At 47.5% G+C, this 19774-nt stretch overlaps 1 pseudogene; it reads right to left on the reverse strand.

The window, feature by feature from the left end:
* Positions 1-15983: 15983 nt before the first annotated feature.
* LOC119352529 lies at positions 15984-19139 on the reverse strand (annotated as a pseudogene).
* Positions 19140-19774: the final 635 nt, after the last annotated feature.

Genomic DNA, 19774 nt, shown 5'->3' on the forward strand with positions numbered 1-19774 from the left:
CAAATAATATATCAAAAAATTCAGAAAAAAAAACTAATTCAATTCAAAATGTTAAAAATACAAATAATATATCAAAAAATTCAGAAAAATAAAACTAATTCAATTCAAAATTCTAAAAATACAAATAATATATCAAAAAATTCAGAAAAATAAAACTAATTCAATTCAAAATTCTAAAAATACAAATAATATATCAAAAAATTAAGAAAAATAAAACTAATTCAATTCAAAATGTTAAAAATACAAATAATATATCAAAAAATTCAGAAAAATAAAACTAATTCAATTCAAAATGTTAAAAATACAAATAATATATCAAAAAATTCAGAAAAATAAAACTAATTCCCATTTATCTCGTACCCTTGGAAAGTCGTTATAGTCGAAGATGGTGTCTTGGCCAACATGTACAGCTGATCTACAACATCATTGTCATTCATTAAATGTTTTCTCAACCAACTGCCGAAAGTCTCCATGTGGGCCTTCCTAATCCAGGATTCAGGCTTCCCCGGGTTGTCCGAGCGTAAAATATTCTTGTGTTTCTCAAAGTACGGAGCCACCAAGCTGGAATTGGTCAGTACAGTGTGGTGTGCTTCAGTCAGAGAATGGCCGTCCATACATATCGTTGATTTCCTTCCGATCGTGCCTTTTCCACTTAGTCTCCCCTCGTGCCGCGATCGAGGAAGACCAATCGGCTTAAGGTCAGGAACAAAGTCAACACAAAACTCAATTACCTCCTCATTTCCATAGCCCTTGGCGATGCTTCCTTCTGGCCTAGCACGGTTACGAACATATTTCTTTAATACTCCCATGAACCTCTCGAAGGGGAACATATTGTGTAGAAATACAGGACCGAGAACGAAAATCTCTTCGACTAGGTGAACCAGGAGGTGCGTCATAATATTGAAGAAGGATGGCGGGAACACCAACTCGAAACTGACAAGACATTGGATCACATCGTTCTGTAACCGTGGTAGAACTTCTGGATGGATTACCTTCTGAGAGATTGCATTGAGGAATGCACATAGCTTCACAATGGCTACTCGAACATTTTCCGGCAGGAGCCCCCTCAAAGCAATCGGAAGCAATTGCATCATAATCACGTGGCAGTCGTGAGACTTCAGGTTTTGGAACTTTTTCTCCGCCATGTTTATTATTCCCTTTATATTGGACGAGAATCCAGACGGGACCTTCATACTTCTCAGGCATTCAAAAAAGATGACCTTCTCTTCTTTGGTCAGAGCGTAGCTGGCACGACCTTGAAACCATTCCGGATGCCGGTCATCAGGGTCTTTCAAACGTTGCTGGTCCTGCCGTGCTTCCTTTGTATCATTTGTCTTCCCATACACGCCCAAGAAGCTTAGGAGGTTCACGCAAATATTCTTCGTAACGTGCATCACGTCGATTGCAGAGCGGACATCTAGGACTTTCCAATATTCTAGCTCCCAGAATATAGATTTCTTCTTCCACATGGCTGCGTGCCCGTCAGCTCCCTTCGGAACTGATTGTCCGCCAGGACCCTTTCCAAAGATGACTTTCAAATCCTTGACCATATCAAATACCTCAGCACCAGTGCGTTCCGCAGGCTTCGGCCGGTGATCTGCCTTGCCGTTGTAATGCTTGCCTTTCTTTCTTACTGGATGAATTTTCGGAAGAAATCGACGATGCCCAAGGTACACGTTCTTCTTACAATTTGGCAAATGTACACTTTCAGTCTCATCCCTTATTTGACAGTCCCGAAAGGTTACTAAGAGCAGGCCAATCGTTGATGGTTACGAAAAGCAACGCTCGTAGGTCAAATTCCTCTTGTTTGTGCTCATCCCACACACGGACACCACCCCACAGCTGTAAAAGTTCATCAACTAATGGCCTTAGGTACACATCGATGTCGTTGGCGGGTTGCTTCGGACCTTGGATGAGCACTGGCATCATAATGAACTTCCGCTTCATGCACAACCAAGGAGGAAGGTTGTAGATGCATAGAGTCACGGGCCAGGTGCTATGGCTGGAGCTCTGCTCACCAAAAGGATTCATGCCATCCGTACTTAGAGCAAATCTTATGTTCCTTGCGTCAGCTGCAAAATCTTTGAACCATCTGTCGATCTTTCTCCATTGCGTTCCATCTGCGGTGTGTCTCAACTCCCCGTCCGACTTACGGTCCTCTTTGTGCCATCGCAACAACTTGGCATGCTCTTTGTTCCTGAACAGACGTTTCAACCGTGGTATTATAGGAGCATACCACATCACCTTGGCGGGAACCCTCTTCCTGGGTTTCTGTCCCTCAACATCGTCACCAGGGTCATCGCCTCTGATCTTATAACGCAATGCAGTGCATACCGGGCATTCATTCAAATTCTCGTATTCACCGCGGTAGAGGATGCAGTCGTTGATGCATGCATGTATCTTCAGAACCTCTAAACCTAGAGGGCAGACAACCTTCTTAGCTTCGTACGTACTGGCGGGCAACTCGTTATCCTTTGGAAACATATTCTTCAACATTTTCAGCAAGTTTTCAAATGCCGAGTCAGCTACACCTGCCTCTGCCTTCCATTTCAGCAAATCCAGTGTGCAGCCCAGCTTTTTCAGACCATCATCGCATCCGGGGTACAGCGCCTTTCTGTGATCCTCTAACATGCGATCCAAATTCTCCCTCTCCTTTTCAGTTTCGCAGCGTCTCCGTGCATCAGCAATGGTCCGACCAAGATCATCAACGGGATCATCACGTGCCTCTTCTTCACCTTCCCCTTCACCTTCAGCATCCTCCATGAAAGTATCACCGAAATGAGCAAGATAGCTTTCATCGATGAAATCATCCCCTTCTTCATCTTCTTCCTTTATAACCCCTCTTTCTCCATGCTTGGTCCAACAATTATAGCTTGGCATGAAACCGTGCCGAAGCAGATGCATGTGAACATCTCTTGAGGAAGAGTAACCCTTCTGATTCTTACAGATAACACATGGACAGATAACAAAACCCCCCTGCTTGTTCGCATTAGCCACTACGAGGAAATCTTTCAAACCCGTAGTGAACTCGCCGGAGAGTCGGTTACCGTACATCCATTGCCGATTCATCTGCATTATTATAATATAAAATATATAATTAACCATCATGCATTTGTTAAACTAACTAGCTACAAACAATATAAATTAAACAATGAACTGCACACATGCATATTTTATCAATGACACATCAAAGGTTCATCAAGTTGCTAACCGCGATCGAGGAGTGTGGCTCCAACACTTCATGTCATGTTTGTTTCATGCTCTTGGGGCATTTCATCAAACACCTTATGTGCATAAGAGGAACCAAAAGCAAACCTACACCCACTTGTGAAGAGAATGGCTCCAAATGGCTAAGTGTTGGCTGCTGGATGGGTATATATAGGGGAGGGGCTTTAGTTGCGGTTGGCCTGGCAAACCGTGACTAAAGGTGCCCGAAGGCCTTTAGTCGCGGTTGTCCTGGCCAACCGCGACTAAAGACCCTCACGTGCGCCAGCTGGCCACCGAGCGCCCTGGGCCCAGGCCTTTGGTCGCGGTTCACCTCCAGAACCGCGACTAAAGGTCCCATTAGTCGCGGTTCCTACAGCTTCGCGACTTATGGGGCTGGACGGAAGCCTGTTTTTCCACCAGTGTATGTACTAAACTGAACGTTGCGTGCAAGTTCTTTGACTTTTAGTGTATTTACCTCTATTCTGAAGTCAATCTTGTGTTCTTGGTCGAGATTCTTCAACGTTGTAAAATCATGTTGTCACAACTTCTCTGGTGTTCAACCACGTCATGATTTTAGTAAGTATGCTGCACTCAGTAGTTCAACAGGGACGTCCAAGGCAAGCAAATCAAGGTTACTGTTCCCTCTTAAACAAAGGCCAAATAAGACAGTGCATATATAACATTAAGAAATTACGCTACTGGAGAGGCTGCCCGGAATGGCCGATAAGATCATCGTCCGACCTTCACGAGTGAGTAGGATGGCGCGCCAACTGAAGAACTAGCTGCCAATCAATGGACGTGCCCAAATAGGTGGCCATGGCCCGACATGGCCTCATGCCGCTGCTGGGCGCATTTATCGCTGACAAAACAGGCCGTGTTGCCAGCCCATGGTGGCGATGCGATGTTGCCGAACAGACTCAGGTCGCTGTGTGGAGTTGGAAGATGCAATGAGAAATTGGATTAGAGGAGTTTCGGGGAGTTGGTAGGGGATCCGAACCTGCCCTAGGAGCCTGTCCAGTTTCTCTCCGCTCCCATGACTCAACTCCTGGAGCGAAGCAGGCTACTGCAGTTTTTTATGGAGCTGCTTAAACCGAGCTCCGCAGCTCCGCGGAGTGGAGCAGAGCAAAGAGATTCCGGACAGGGCCTAAGTAGCCCTCTAGCTGTCGCTTTTTCAACTTCATGGTTGGAGCTAGGCCGAAAGTCCTCACTTTATGGAGTTGGAAAGTAGCTAAATTTTTTTAAATAATAATACAATTTTTTTATTAATTTGCACAAATATTAGCTATTTTTTAAAAATAATACATTTTTTAGTAATTTACACCAAAATTATTTTTAAAAATAATACACCGTCGGCCAGCAGCTGGCCGACTGGTCCTAGTCAGCTAGCAGCAGGCTGACTGGGTCTTATCGGCCAACTGCGAGCCGACAGGTGGCTTCTCGGCCACGCGGAGGCCGACTATTGGCCAGGCCACGTCGGGCGCTGGCTGTCGGCGCGGGCTGGGTCACGGGCGACCCAGTCAGCCAGCTGCCGACCGATCGGCCAGCTGCTGGCCGACAGGGAGCCGGCCCCGCAGCACACGTCTCTTTCTCCTCTCCTTCTTCTTTCCCTTTCTCCCACCGCAAACTTCTCTCTGTTCTTCCTTCCTCCTCTCTCTTACACGAACTAGCTCCAATTAATACACCAAAATGACCCGTTTTTTCGTGGATTTGGCACCGTGAATGGGTTCTACATAGTTAGGGGAGCCAAAAGAGACCTCGATCTACTGATGGGGTAGCTTGTGGTGGTCGTGGTGAGCATTTTGTTGGAGCATTTTTTCAGCGCATTGGTGGAGGTTGTGGCGGTGGTGGAGGTGGAGGTGGTGGTGGTGAAGCTGGGGCAGTGTGGTGGAGGTGAAGCTCCGGTAGTTTGGTAGAGTTTCCGGCTCCAGTTCCGGCGATTGAAGGCCGCTGTTCATCGTTCGCACGCACGCTACAAGGGTATATTTCAACAAACATTTTTATTTTCGAAGTTGCGTGCAATTATTGTTATTTGCTCCGGTAGTAATGTAAATATATTTAGGTAGTCGTGGTGAGCATTTTATTTCCCGGTACCGGTGTGCAATTATTGTTATTTGCTCCGGTAGTAACCTAAATATATTTAGGTGGTCGTGGTGAGCATTTTATTTCCCGGTTCCGGTGTGCGATTATTGTTATTTGCTCCGGTAGTAAACGTAAATATATTTAGGTGTGCCAGTAATTGGAGTTGCTCCGGTAGTAAACCTAAATATTTAGGTGTTCTTGGTGAGCATTTTAAGTTGTTGCTTAATACTTGTATTAGTTGCACCGTTAATATTCTGTAATATATAGCTAGCTAATATATAGACATGTCTAATATTTCTTAGTGGGGGTATATTAAGTTGTTGCTTAATATCTGTATTTCGTTGTTGCAAAAATAGGTGAGCCGAGATGTCTGATGTAGTGAACTTCAGAGTTTGCTATGTTCCTGGTACTGTCCAAACAACTGAGATGGGAGCAGATCTGAGTGAATTTACTCATATAGATGTGCCAATGAGCGCACCTCATTCTTTATGACTAAACGTTCCATCGTGCAGGAGCCTACCGATATCATGTGTCTATGTCAGCATCACATGATACGTGGGGGAGTGATCAACATCCCGAGAAGAACATACATGCTCAGATGTCGCAGCACACCCAGTGGATGAACATGTATTTGACTCCTCCACCAGGCCCCACACAAGATACACAGCATGACCAGCGAGAGTCTGAAATTCCTCCTCGTAACATTAGGCCACCTAACAGGTTGGGATGGTCGCCGCTTCCAGATCCGCCTCCCCGCCAGGCCAGACGTCGTCACTGATGCTTCCATCTATCAGTAGAGACATGACCATCTACTTATGTATGAGACTTATGTCTATTCTATGTATGAGACAAATGACTATGTACTTATGTATGAGACATATGCCTACTCTATTTTAGTACTCTGTTATCCGAACTACAACATCTCATTTAGATAGAACATAATGCTCGTACAACAAGACAGTATAAACAACTAGATAGAACTACATCTAAATTAACGGTACATACGACTAAACTTACAACATACATCATAAAAACTACATGAAGTCATCATCGTCATCCTCCGTCGATGCAGAACTCTTGCCCTTCGAGGATGCAAAACTCTTACCCTTAGACGATGCAGAACTCTTGCCCTTCGAGGATGCAGTACTCTTTCCCTTGGACGATGCAAAACTCTTGCTCTTTGACGATGCAGAACCCGGAAGCGGCAGCATGAAGATATCATCTTCATCCTCGCCCTCCTCAGTCTACAAAAATGGATGCTTTTCTGCAGTCCTTCTGAAAGTTTCACTCTCCGGCTCCACTACCTTCTTCCACCTTGCATGCAACCTAAGAAGTTCTATACGTACCTCCTCATAGGTCTTTTCAGGCCACCCAGACATACGTAATTCGTGAGCCAACTCATTCATTATGGTGTCACTACCGGTGAGTTCGTCCCATGGAACTATCCTATTGTCCATCCTGAAATCGGTAGTTAGCCTCAGAAGAGTCCTGCTCATCTCAGGGTGAAAACTACGATCAAAAGGATAATGGGACATCTCAACTACACTACACTGGAATGCTTATCCTCCTCTGTCTGAAGGGGGTTTTATAGGTAGGGATGAGAAAATGGCGGGAAAGAATGACTGCGGTACGGCGGGAAACGATTGGCGGGAAACGGGTGGTGGGAAAGAGCTGGCGCGAACATATGGCGGGAAACGGGTGGCGGGAAAGAGTTGGCGCGAACATATGGCGGGAAAGAGTTGGCGCGAACATATGGCGGGAAAATATTACGGGCAAAGGGTTGCACGAAATACGTCATAGTTTATAAAAAAATCCAGGGAGCGTTCGGGAAAAAAATTGTGGCATGCACCGCTCGGCCCACAGCAGGCCAATTAGTCCCTGTTGGCCCGCAGCTGGCCAATTAGTCGCTGTCGGCCCACAGCAGGCCAATTAGGCTCTGTCGGCCCACTACTGGCCGACTGGACCTGAACTGGTGGCCGACAGGCCAATCGGCCAGCAGCTAGCCGATAGGGTCTCAGTCGGCCTGCTGTGGGCCGACTAGGTCTACTCGGCCGGCTGCGGGCCGACGGTGTATTATTTTCAAAAATTATTTTTTGAGTGTAATATTTGTGCAAATTAATAAAAAAATGTATTATTTAAAAAAATTAGCCAAATATTACGCTCAAAAAATAATTTTCGAAAATAATACACCGCCGGCCCGCAGTCGGACCTAGTCGGCCCACAGCACGCCGACTGAGACCCTATCGGCTTGCTGCTGGCCGATTGGCCTGTCGGCCACCAGTTCAGGTCCAGTCGGCCAGTAGTGGGCCGACAGGCACTAATTGGCCTGCTGTGGGCCGACAGTGACTAATTGGCCAGCTGCGGGCCGACAGGGACTAATTGGCCTGCTGTGGGCCGACGGGTGCATGCCACCATTTTTTTCCCAAACGATCCCTGGATTTTTTATAAACTATGACGTATTTCGTGCAACCCTTTGCCCGTAATATTTTCCCGCCATATGTTCGCGCCAACTCTTTCCCGCCACCCGTTTCCCGCCATATGTTCGCGCCAACTCTTTCCCGCCACCCGTTTCCCGCCAATCGTTTCCCGCCATACCGCAGTCATTCTTTCCCGCCATTTTCTCATCCCTACCTATAAAATCCCCTTCAGACAGAGGAGGATAAACATTCCAGTGTAGTGTGGTTGAGATGTCCTATTATCCTTTCGATCGTAGTTTTCACCCTGAGATGAGCATGACTCTTCTGAGGCTACCTACCGATTTCAGGATGGACAATAGGATAGTTCCATGGGACGAACTCACCGGTAGTGACACCATAATAAATGAGTTGGCTCACGAATTACGTATGTCTGGGTGGCCTGAAAGGACCTATGAGGAGGTACGTATATAACTTCTTAGGTTGCATGCAAGGTGGAAGAAGGTAGTGGAGCCGGAGAGTGAAACTTTCAGAAGGACTGCAGAAAAGCATCCATCTTTATGGACTGAGGAGAGCGAGGACGAAGATGATATCTTCATGCCGCCGCTTCCGGGTTCTGCATCGTCAAAGAGCAAGAGTTTTGCATCGTCCAAGGGCAAGAGTACTGCATCCTCGAAGGGCAAGAGTTCTGCATCGTCCAAGGGTAAGAGTTCTGCATCCTCGAAGGGCAAGAGTTCTGCATCGACGGAGGATGACGATGATGACTTCATGTAGTTTTTATGATGTATGTTGTAAGTTTAGTCGTATGTACCATTAATTTAGATGTAGTTCTATCTAGTTGTTTATACTGTCTTGTTGTACGAGAATTATATTCTATCTAAATATGATGTTGTAGTTAGGATAACAGAGTACTAAAATAGAGTAGGCATATGTCTCATACGTAAGTACATAGTCATTTGTCTCATACATAGAATAGACATAAGTCTCATACATAAGTAGACGGTCATGTCTCTACTGATAGATGGAAGCGTCAGTGACGACGTCTGGCCTGGCGGGGAGGCGGATCTGGAAGCGGTGACCATCCCAACCTGTTAGGTGGCTTAATGTTATGAGGAGGAATTTCAGACTCTCCCTAGTCATGATGTGTATCCTGTGTGGGGCCTGGTGGAGGAGTCGAATACATGTTCATCCACTGGGTGTGCTGCGACATCTGAGCATGTATGTTCTCCTCGGGATGTTGATCACTCCCCCACGTATCATGTGATGCTGACATAGATGCATGATATCCGTAGGCTCCTGCACGATGGAATGTTTAGTCATGAAGAATGAGGTCGCCTCAATTAATATTGAAAACAATAAAAATGAAGACACTTACCTGCTGGTTGTGACGGCTGCTCTGGCTCAAACATGAAGCTTGACGAGGGACCGTGCTGCTGTGGCTGTGGAGAAAACACGAAGCTCGACGTGGAACCATAGTGTTGTGGTTGCTGCCACGTTGAACTACCAGGTTGGTCAGGACGGGGTGGCCTGGTTGTCGGCTGATGTGCTAGACGTGGACGTGGTTGATGTCGGTGCATGGAGTGACGCGGCTGCTGCTGCTGGTGCTAAACAACGTCGGTTCTCCGGGTGCACGTGATAGCCTCATACACAGTGCGTATCTTGTTCTGAATTCGTTCCAAGAAGGGCTGTAGCACTGGACGGTGCTGAAGAAGAGGTCCAGACGACAGAGATCGTCCAAAGGTGGTCACGTCCTGGTACAGTTCGTGTGTCAAGGTAGCCTGCAAATTTCCATGATGATTAATAATGTATGTCTCTTGCACGTCAAAGTATGTGACAACATTACTTAAAGAAAATATATCTTACCGCGTACTGCCTAGAGCCCGAAGTGTCATAGCTTGGGTACATATATGACGGAGTAGGATCCGGTATCTCCTCTGGGTGGGAGTCCTCAACGATGCGTTATCGTGTTCCGGTCATGTAGCGCCGCAAATAGAGATTGAATTCATTGATATCAAAATTGTGATTCTCGTGCCATAGATGTGTGTTTGGTGTCTCCCATTCTATAACATACGGCTCTAGTCTAACTAGCCAGTCAGCGTTTGTCCTGATCATGCCCTTCCTTGTCGTTCTAAAATTGTGGTGTGTGTTCAACAATTACCTAAAGCTTCGAATGGAGTACTATGAAAGATAATGCAACATTGAAAAACTAGTTAATACCTGTGGATGTGTGCTGGCACCGGGTTCTCTATAGGGGGAGGCAGCTCCAACTGCAGAAGACCAAATTGCCTCATAACCCTCTGTTGTGCCATCTCCTCGACGAAGACATTGAAGATGATCTTTGATTTTGTCATCCAGTAATCTCGGTCCCTTGTGCATAGCACAGACAGATCACCAGGGTATCTCGCTTGTATGAATGCTTCCGTGTAGGGCTGCCAGATGACCCCGGTGTACGCATCGAACTGCTCGTTCAATGCTGTGTATGCCTTCCTGGTCTGATCACTAGCAAAGCGTCTCTGCAGAAAACAAAAGTTAGTAGTCGCTAGTATCGAACTATCTCTTGTGCAGAAAAAAGTTGCATTAAACTATAACATGGTGCATACCTCGCGACGTGTCCAACACAGACCGAAAGTAGGCATGTCGATGCCGTCAGCATCAAACATGGCGTCTATAGGCTCATGAACACGTACATCTAGTCGCCCTATAGAGAACCTCTCCCACGACCATAGCTGTAGGAATAAAGGGCATCCAAGAAGGGTTGGCTTTCTCGATGTAAGCTGGCAACCGTTGCACATACCTCGGTATGTAGTCGCTAAGACCGCCGAACCCCAACTCCTCTGTCTGATCTGATCCGCCGTCTGAGCGCTCGCTATCTCAAGTGCCATAGGGATGTAGAGCGCGTTAATAGTGGTGACATGGTTCTCTGTGAACATCACCTTGCCGAAAAGCCACATTAAGTAGGCCTCCAGGCTCCGAGTGATCTGTTCCGCAGTCAACGGCGCCCGGAAGTTTTGGATCTGCATTAAGCAAAGAGAAAGTTTTAGTTAGCCGTAGTTATTTTCTGTAAAACCATATGCACGATAACTTGAAGATAAGAGGTTGGGGAAATTACCCGGAAATTGAGAAACCACTCATACTTCGGTCCGTGATGCTCCCATACCGGATCCGGAGCATCCGGAAAAACACTATGTAGACGTTGTGTAAGGGCTCGCTTCCAACCAGCCGGTGCATCCAACGGTCCTATGGCATGACCTGCCAACGGTAGTCCGAGCAAAAGTGACACATCCTCCAGAGTAGGAGCCATCTCTCCCCATCGGAAATGAAACATGTGGGTCTCTGGCCTCCAACGGTCCACTAAGCAGCTCAGCAAGGACCCGTCGATGGCGATGTGTTTCTCACTCGGGATAGACTCAACCAGACGCGCGAAAGCTAAAAGGCCGGCCCATTTCAACCTTCATCAGAGAACATTTCAGTTAGTGTCTCCCATTAATATGCATGTCAGTGTGCAAATTAATAAAACACGTACCGTTGAAGCCATTCTGGGTGTATCATCCAGTTTTCTTTAGGAGTGCGAGTGACCAGAGGCTCAAGCTTGCGCTCATACCATATCGCACCATGATGACCCCTATCGATGTCCCCATTCAGCAACCACATTCCCGACATTCCTGCACATAAAAAAATCAGAACATAGTGCCACACTTAATAAAAATTCAGAACATAGTGCCACACTTAATAAAAATTCAGAACATAGTGCCACACTTAATATAAATTCAGAACATAGTGCCACATTTAATAAAAATTCAGAACGTAGTGCCACACTTAATACAAATTCAGAACATAGTGCCACACTTAATAAAAATTCAGAACATAGTGTCACACTTAGTACAAATTCAGAACATAGTGTCACACTTAATACAAATTCAGAACATAGTGCCACACTTAATACAAATTCAGAACATACTACTGCTAGCTTAGCTTCTTCCTCTCGCCCTTACTCCTCTACTGCCTCTACCTCCTCTTCTTCTCCGGTTGCCTCGTCCACGCCCAGTGACGAAAGTGGGACAATTAGTGTCCCTATGGCCAAATTCATTGCATAGAATGCATTGCCTAGTCGGACCTCCTGCTTCAGATTCATCCATATCATCCCGGATGCGCCGACAATGTCGTCTGCCTCTACTTGTACGCATATGCTCTGGATTTGGAATGTAACGCCTTTCAGCGGGGTTGATGCTGTTGAAATTACCCATTGATCGAAAACCCATCAGCTCACCTGTCCAGGTATTGAGGACAGACTCTTTCAGAAAAAATGGAGACACAAACGATATTGCATCCATTCCAAGATGCCCGCAAGCAGCAAGTACATGTGAGCCAGGTAGGTGAAGAAATTTTGGTTTGTTGCATGTGCACTCACACGTTGCCAGGCTTCATTACCAATTTTCACCTCATGCGTCCTCAACTCATTTGCACATCCGAATTTGTTGTTGGCTAAGCGGACCTCAAACGTTCTTTCTTGATTACCGATGGTGACTACAGTGTGTGATCTAGCTTTTTGCATCTTGTTGTCCATGTACTTCGTGACTCTTTCACAGTACCGTGTATTCGGGTTGTTGAAGATATGTTGCTCTGCTTTTTGACGTCTATCTCTGAAATACTTGATGGTGCCATAGAAAATACCATCAACGATGGCTGTAAGTGGCAATGCCCGATTTCCTCTGAGGACAAAGTTGTATGTTTCTGTGAGGTTTGTTGTCATGACACCGTACCGTGCTCCATGTGTGTCATGTAGCAAAGACTACCTCTCTAGAGGCTCATGCTCTATCCACTGCTCGAAGGTTTTAATCGACCTCCCAAGTCTTCTCCTAGTACCAGGTGGGTCAAAGCCTGGCAGGTCACATAGCCCAACAGGCTCCTCCTCCACGGCCGCTGTTCCTATCGCCAACTGTGGAGCTACTGCTTCAACATGTGCCCTCACCGCTGCATCTCTTGCAGCTTTCCTGTCCCTCATGTGTCTCTGCGTGCACACATTAAGTCTGTCGCGTATCAAATTGTACTTCCATAACTAGTTCTGCTTGCAGAGTTTTTTGAACAGATTCATCAGGTTCTTATTTCTAAACTGCGAGAAGAAATCAGCCCCCATATGGCGCATGCACCAACAGCTCTGCAAGTCCTGCCATGGAACTTGTTCCTCAGGGCCTGGGTTTGTCAGTGTCCTTATCGCACTGAGTATACCTGCATGCCTGTCATGAAGGATGCACACATTGGGCTTCTCCTTCACAACTGATATTTTCAACTGCATGAAGAACCATGTCGAACTTTCAATGTTCTCACTCTCCACAAAAGCAAATGCGAGTGGGACGACTTGATTTTGGCCGTCTTGACCTATGGCTGTCAGGATCTGACCCTTGTACTTGCCTGTGAGAGAAGTACCGTCAACACATATCACCGGTCGGCAATGCCTGAAAGCTTCGATGCATACACCGAAAGAGAAGAAGAGACGATGCAGCACCCTCACAGTTGGGAACTCTGGCATGAACATGTCTTGGATATCGATATAGGTGCCTGGATTCCGCTGCTGCAGGGTGTGGAGGAGCTGGACAATAGAGTCATATGCATCAAAATAAGAACCAAATCTCCTCTCAAGCGCCGCATGCTTAGCCCTCCAAGCCTTGCCATAAGAAATTCTATACTTGAAACTGGCGAAGACTTTTGTCTGGACTGCCTTCACTTCCATAGCTTTGCCCTGCACTATCTCATCGTAAAACAACCGAGCAATAAGCGTCGATGAAAGGTTGGCATGATCCTGAGGGATGCAGGGAATAAGACAACTGTGATTAAATAAGTCACTTATCACCCAACTTGTGCCATACTTAGGGAGAAAGCCGTGCACCCTGGCTGGACAATCTGCGTTCTTACATACCATTGTCAGGAATTTCTGACTGGACACCTGAGCTGTGAAAACCCTTTGCGTGGACATTGCCCAGTTAATTATTGCATCTTTCAGGGCTTGCTTGTTCGGATACATAGCACCAGTCGCAATATTGTTCTGGTGATATTGCCAGGCTGGATCATGTCCATCATTCACGGTCATTGCAGATGAGAAGTCATGATTCCACGATGCAGGATTCGGGGCCTCCTCTGCATTTTCTTCTTCATCTGACTCATCAGAATCATCGGCATGACCCCTTTCAACATCGTTGTCTTCTTCTTCCATCTGGTCCTGCATGTGCCCATCTACCTCGTCAGCGTCCACCTCGCCATTGTAATCACCATCGACATTTCCTCCTTCTACCTGACTACTCTGCCATGGTTCATAACCATAAGCATTTCCTCCTTCTAGCTGACTGCTCTGTCCTTGTTCGTAACCATCATCTCCAACATTTGACATAGATAACTGCCTCCCTACACTGCTATGACCAGGATCGTAGCCACCCTCGCCTTCATGTGCAGTGACCTCCTTCACGACGGGAAGCACTAAAGCAACATGATTGCATCCCCTTCACAACCTTGTAACCACCGCACCCATTCGGAGTCTCGCTCTATCGGCCTCAAATAAAAGTAAATTATTGAACTTGACCGTGTCCACAATGCATGAACACCAACGGTGTGTGTTTCAGTATTAAGACCTAAACTTGCCGCAATCCATTCTTTCAACTGACTGACTGACCATGTTTGAGGTGCGCTCATTGGCACATCTATATGAGTAAATTCACTCAGATCTGCTCCCATCTCAGTTGTTTGGACAGTACCAGGACCATAGCAAAATCTGAAGTTCACTACATCGGACATCTCGGCTCACCTATTTTTTTCAACAACGAAATACAGGTATTAAGCAACAACTTAATATACCCCCACTAAGAAATATTAGACATGTCTATATATTAGCTAGCTATATATTACAGAATGTTAACGGAGCAAGTAATACCACTGAAAAAATAGCGCGCTATATCGTCGCTAATAGCACGCTATAGCATATAGAGAATTGTCTCGCTAAATAAATCAATGTACAATGCCTCGCTAATAGCACGTTATAGCGCGTTATAGCACTCTAATAGCATATTTTCAGGGGTGACGCTATTTTCTGTACCGCGCTATTTTTTTCATTGACTAATACTACTGGAGCAACTACAAATTTTTACACAACTAATTAGTTAACATCTAAATATATTTACGTATACTACCGGAGCAACTAACAATAATCACACACCTAATTTATTTCACATCGAAACATATTAACAAATACTACCGGAGCACCTACAAAAAATAAAATGTTGGTTGAAATATACCCCTGAAGCGTGTGTGCGAACGACGAACGACGGCCTTCAATCACCGGAATCGGAGCGGGAAACTCCACCAAACTGCCGGAGCTTCACCTCCACCGCCTCCACCACACTGCCCCAACTTCTCCACCACCACCTCCACCTCCACCGCCGCAACAAGCTCCACCAATGAGCTGGAAAAAAAACTCCACCTAAATGCTCACCATGACCGCCACGAGCTACCCCATCAGTAGATCGAGGTCTCTTTTGGTTGCCCTGACTGAGTAGAATCCATTCACGGTGCCAAATCCGCAAATAAATGGTTCATTTAGGTGTAGAAATTAGGGGCATTTTGGTGTACAGAGAGGAGAAGGAAAGAACAGAAGAAGAACCCTCGTGTGCGTGGGAGGAGGAAGAAGACGCAGGGAGCCTGCCGTGCCGCGCGAGGTGGGTCCACACCCTGTCGGCCCGCAGCTTGCCGATCGGCCCGCGGTAAGCCGATAGGCCTGCGGTAAGCCGACTGGGGCTCGCCCTGTGACCGCCGCGCCGATAGCTCCCTCTCTCCCCCCTCGCGACGTGGCCTGCCCAATCCGCGCGCGACACGTCGCAGGCTGGCCAGCTGTCGGCCAGCTACTGGCCGAGTGCACCCAGTCGGCCTGCTGTGGGCTGACTAGGCCCAGTCGGTCCGCAGCGGGCCGACGGTGTATTATTTCTGAAATTCTTTTTTAAGCATAATATTTATGCAAATTAATAAAAAATGTATTATTTTAAAAAAATTAGCTGGAAAGTAGAAGATGGCTGCTCACATGAAGACGTGAGGTTTCAAAAATAATTTAGGAAGAAGTGAGAAAAAAAAAGGGTGCACAAAGGGTAATCAGAAATTTCCAGAAACAATTCGAACGCTGGATACACCGGGTACTTGAATAGAGTACAATAGGAATGATTACATATGTACCCAAACATTTAAATTATTGTGTTGTGAAAAATATAAATCATTGCACTATAATAACATCAGATGAGTTGTACGTCCCTACCCAGATCCAGATGACCCGGTCAGCGATGCTTTCCCAAGAGAAACGGCAACTTGTGACCATTCTCCTGTGTATGGGGCGTGCAGCATGACATATAAGAGCCCGACGACGCTGATGGCCATGACCAACACAATGAACAAGATGATGGGTCTCTTCCCCCACTTCCCCATGATGCCAAGTGCAAATGGGTATAGGAGCACAAGGATCCCCATGTTGAACACCATCCCGAGAAGCGCATGTCACGCCTCGTCTGTGAAGAAGCCCCATGTCACCGCCTTGCCTATTGCTGCCCCGACGGCCGCGCCATTGACGATGATGACTGCGGTGGTCGGGATCAACAGCGGCACCCACCGCACTGTGTAGAGATCGGCGAACTTGTCGTTGGAGCAGGCCTCCGTCTGCTTGGATGTGAGCCTAAAGTATATCCCCTTTCCCGTGACGAGCTTCAACAACATGTACAGCACCGCTGTTGGGTACACGCCCGTCGCCCCGATCATGTAGAACTGCTCGTTGCGGAACCAGTCTAGCAAGGTGATCCCCGACCATCTCACCTCGAACACGCCGATCAAGTGCACCATCGCTATGATGGCGACGAGGTACGCCATGTACGTGCCGAACGGCCTCTGGATGTAGAGCTGCTCGGAGAAGAGCCACATGACCGGGAAGAAGTTGTAGGACAAGATGAACACCGTGACGATCGGGTACGTCGACATGTTGAGGTAGGCGATGCGCTGCAGAAGGTGGAGCCGGCGGCTGGCGATGAGGGCATTGCTGTGGGAGAAGAACACCTCAAGGGACCCGCCGGACCACCGAAGCACCTGGTAGAGGCGCTCGGTGAGGTTGATCGGAGCCGTTCCGCGAAACGCTGCCGGCTCCATGGAGCAGTACATGGAACGCCACCCTTGCCGGTGAATGCGGAATCCTGTCACCACGTCCTCCGTCGCGATGTTGTACACCCACCCGGCATCTCTCCCCCATGAGCTCCCGTCCTCATAAGCGCATGTCATCAAGGTAGTTAGGTCCTTTCTGAGCCCCTCGTCGACCAGCACCGGGGTGATAGATCGATCTTGGATCGCGGCATCCGGCACCGAGTTGATGAAGGACGTCGAGTAACCAAACTCACCGGTCTTACGCACAAGTTTAGTGTTCTCTACTCTATAGCGTGGCGGCTCGATGCCATAGAGTGCGACACGACGGAACATGGTGCCGGTGCCGAGGTAGGTAGGCCCTTGGAGGCCGTTGAGCGCAAGCATGGTGCCGTCGAAGAAGACACGGTTGTGGTTGGCGTAGCGATCAGTTGGGTCGACGTCGTCAAACCGTTGCGGGAACTGGACGAACGCCGTGTTCTGACCGTCACAAGGATCGAGCATGAAGCACATAGGGGCACGGAGAGCTTGCGAATTGTTGATGTAGTGGTCACAGTCAAAGTTGATGACGAAGGGTGCGTTAGAGAGGAGCGCGGAGACACGGAGCATCACGTTCATGGCGCCTGCCTTCTTTTGGTTGTCATAACCAGGGCGCTTCTCTCGGGAGATGTAGACAAGCATGGGGAGTCTCGTGTCAACGTTGCTGAAGTCAAATGGAATGTCGGTGCTCGCGGGCGATCCAAGCTGTGGTTGACAGCTTGGATGGTCTAGTAGGACCTGTCAAAAGAGCAAAGTAGTTCCAACAACTTTGTTGGTCAAATGAACTTGAGAAGTTTGCCAACTCACAGTAAACTAAATATCTATTTTATACACTAACAACGCACTAGTCAAAATATTTTTCGGAGAGGCGGAATTTTTACCTGAACAATTCCAGCATGTTGTCCTCTTCGGTGGTTCTCGGCTTGCTCAACCCATGTACCCGGCCATTGTGTCCCATCAGCCATCCAAGTGGCACTTACACCACCTTTGTTCTTCGAGTTGTAGGCATCAGATCGTTGGCGAATGGTGGTAGATAGGGAGTCTATTCTCACCTTGAACTCCTCGTATTCTCTGCGCACACGCCTACGTTCCCTCATGAACTCTCCTGCCATACCCCCAGCATACGAGTGTGTCTTGATTCCAAAATAGCTCTCGGGGGACCTTGGCTCGACACAATGCTTTCGGCAAAACGGGACCCACAACGCAGCAAAACTGGCAAGCTGGACCATCGCCTCGTAGTGCACTAACGTGCCACCGTCGTCCGAGAGGTAGCATGCGTAATTGTCGACCGGGTAGTCGGCAGCGAGGATGGAGAGGATGTTGTTTACGGTGTATAGGACGGGCTCATCCACGGGATCGACTGTGGTGACAAAGACGTCAATCCCTGGAAGGGTAGCATCGTCGTGTCGGTCTGCGAGGGCGGCGAGGTCCGGGACGCGCTTGATGGGGTTGAGCTTGGGGAGCTGGTTGAGGAGCCATGAAAAGCCAAACCAGACGTCAGCAGTCATAGATGCGGTCCAGAGCCACACACCGTCGTGATTCTTGTGCTCCACGCGCCACTTGAAGAAGACGACGACGGCGACCAAGCGCACGAGCATCAAGAACCTGTTATTACAGAAAGATAATATTATTCACAAGTGCAGGATTGTGAAATCCTTCATTGAATCATAGTTCTCAATTCATCCTATACATAGTGAGCGTTGGTTTCGCAAAGCTTTGTAAATGTTGACCAAATTCATGCAATTCCTCTGGTCCAAACCACGATACTTACTTTGGATGGGATTGGGTGGAGTAAAAGATTATCTATATGTTAAATATATAATGTATCGTATATATACCATACAAAAATATATTTCATTGATGAATTTTGATATTGATTTTGTATTCTAGACATGGACAACTGTTTCTACAAACTTGGTCAAAGTATGACCTTTAAAAAAAAATCAAACGCGCACTATGTTTATTACGGGACAGAGGTATAGTAGTAGTGTGAAAACCAGCATGTGGAATGATCATCAACCTGTAAGGGTGCAGGATGCTTTCCTTGACCTTCATGGTCCGGAACAGCAGAGGCCGGTTGCGGTCATCGCCGGACATGCCTCCCTCATCCGCGGCAACCCACACGTCGTCCTTTGCGCCAAGGCCCCGTTTGGCCACGGGGGAGTCCGCCGCGACAGAGACGGCAACGGCGTCGCCATCCGGGACGTCGACGCGGAGGGCGTTGGATCTGCGAGTGACTGCCGCGGCCATCGTGTAAGCCAAGGTGGCCGATGTTGGTGTACGCACGCACACGCCCCGATGCTCGTATGTTCGTGTCTTGGGGATGCGTGTCCGTTGGGGGCTTATATACCGCGTGGGCAGCCGCTTCCGCATGGTCAAATGCTAGTGCTAGCTCCTCCTCGTTGAAGCACGGTTAGCTCCTCGTCGTCGTCGTCGTTGTCGTCGTCGTCGTTGCTATGATAAACCATCGGCCGCCACTTCGGCAGTTCCGCATGGTCAACTGCGGCAAGGAAAGGATCGTATTCTGAGGTCCGGCCGATCAAATACAACCGGCCGGCGGAAGCTCACCTGCTGCTACTTATAAGCAAAAGTATATTTCATGTCTACATCGATCGTTAGAGAAGGCGTGTATGCTTGCACTAGTAAGAGTATATCAAGTGAAGATGTGGTGAAAAGGACGGAGGGAAAGGTACGGGAGAACATAATGTTTTGAATGTGTGTGCGCATGAATCAGCCGGCGACAGGTCTATGGATGGATGCTCTACCGCTGGGCATGACCGCTTTACTTTCCTCAATCAGCACTTGTTCGCTTTGCTCGGCTCACATATTACTTTTGAGATTGTTTAAAACGGGTGCGTCTGCGCTCTTTCCTCTCCCCGCTTTCC

The sequence above is a fragment of the Triticum dicoccoides genome, chromosome 2A, assembly GCF_002162155.2.
Source record: "Triticum dicoccoides isolate Atlit2015 ecotype Zavitan chromosome 2A, WEW_v2.0, whole genome shotgun sequence".
Lineage (NCBI taxonomy): Eukaryota > Viridiplantae > Streptophyta > Magnoliopsida > Poales > Poaceae > Triticum > Triticum dicoccoides.